The sequence below is a fragment of the Theobroma umbraticum genome, unplaced genomic scaffold (assembly GCF_002168275.2).
Source record: "Theobroma umbraticum cultivar Fairchild unplaced genomic scaffold, ASM216827v3 scaffold_39.0, whole genome shotgun sequence".
In the NCBI taxonomy this organism is placed as follows: Eukaryota; Viridiplantae; Streptophyta; class Magnoliopsida; order Malvales; family Malvaceae; genus Theobroma; species Theobroma umbraticum.
In genome coordinates this window covers 604,487-606,426 of record NW_018397281.1, presented here as the reverse complement: position 1 = coordinate 606,426, position 1,940 = coordinate 604,487, and positions in this window count along the sequence as shown.

Sequence of the window (1,940 nt, the reverse complement as noted above, 5' to 3'; positions counted from 1 at the left end):
GGATTAAATCCCTTAATTTTAGTAATCTTTCCTGGCATCTTTTGAACATATTCCAACTTCAAAATTTATCCAAAAGGTACAACAATTGCACAATTTTAGGATTCTTTGAAGATGACTTTCTCCGCAAAACCGTGACCTGAATCTACTGCTGGTGGCAATGGTTTCAGCCATGATTTCACAGCCTTTCCTTCACAGTTTTAAGCTGGTAACTAGTCATATTGAAACACTTTCAATGTAGATTACTTTCATTTTTTTTTCAATTTTTAGAGCCTTTTTGGCCCATGTTAAAAACTGAAAATCGAACCATATGCAAATCTGGAAATAATCTAATTCTATCACCAACCCGCATTTTGTTTCCCATAAATTTGAATCCTTTTCTTGCCAAACTCTATTGTGCATCTCATGCACATATTGTTTTGCAAAATTGAGACACTTAAACAAGATTAGTTGCTGAAACAAATAAGTATCAAAAATCAAAACCCGAATATGTGATAAACTACTTCAAAACATAATCGAAATTTAAAACTTACTTGCTCTCTTCCACATACTTCACATCCAATTGGAATTGAAATTAAACAATAACATGACATACCTTTGCATTAAAATGAGCCAAGGCAGGCTATGATACCACTGCTAGGAATAGCATGATTAGAGCATCAATGCGGCGAAATAAAACAATTTAAAATAAAATAATAACCATGCCTCTTACCTTTGGATCACCTTAGTTGTTTAATGCAAAGTTACACACCGTATAAAATCAGAGAAAGTTTTACCTTTCCAAGTGATATTGTAATCAAATGGATTCCTTTCGGTGAAAAAATGTGAATACCTTTTGTGTGAAAGAATCCCAACCACTCAATCGCTTGGCATCCAATGTTGCACACATGATTGGAATGGATCCTTCTCAAGGAAAGAGCTTTATGATGCAGGCTTGTGATAGCAAGTGTACAACAATTTGTCCTCTTTTCTTGTTTTATTTCAAGCAAAGAATCAAAGGAGAAGTTTTCCAAAAATAAATACTTCTCAAGAGTGGCAGCACTCAAGAGAAAAACTTTTTTTTTGTTCTTCTTTATCGAAAAGAGTGGCTATAATGTGATATTTATATCTGGGTTTAACTTATTAAAATTTGTAAAATAAGTCCTTAATATTATAATAATTCTAATATTTAACCAACATATTGTAACACCCCGTAACCTTATTTAATGATTGATGAGACTTTATTGAGGATAATAAACGGTATTTCAGGTAAGTTTGAGTGTTAGAGAACGGCGATGGGTGGAAAAAATATTTTTAAATAAAATAATATTTTTGTGAATAAAATAATATTAAAATATTAATATTTTATTTATCAGTGGAATTAGTTAAAATAGAGAGTTATTAGACTAATCTAAGTGGGGTAGGGGAAGAAAAGAGGAAAATTGGAAGAAAACCATGAGGTTATAGGGAACCCGTATGCTTTGATAAAATAGAGCACTATCGGGTAAGTATATATTCAAATATTATGGTGACACGCGAATGAGATACGAACCTCATATTATGTTCATACACATGTCAAGGAAGGAAGTAGAAGAAAAATTGAAATTTTAAAAGTGATGAAAGGACTCAATAAAAAGAATGAGAACTTAGGAGTGCTAAATGGCGATTTTTCAATTTTAGCTTGGTCAAAGCTTACAAAGGAAGCTTGACCTTTTTTTCTCTCATTCTTTTCCCACATGGCCGGTCATGCATGTGATGTTGTGGGAAAAATTGGTATAGGTAGGGAAGAAAAAGATGGGGAAAGAATTAAAGGGAAAAAAATCAAAGAACTTACCTATGTTGACTAACCAAAGTTATCTTGAAACTTCTTGAAGTTTCTCCTCACTTCCATCCTTGGCCGGCCAAAAAGAGGAGAGAATTTTCTATTTTTTTCTTCTTGATATGCTGAACACTAGAACCTTCCT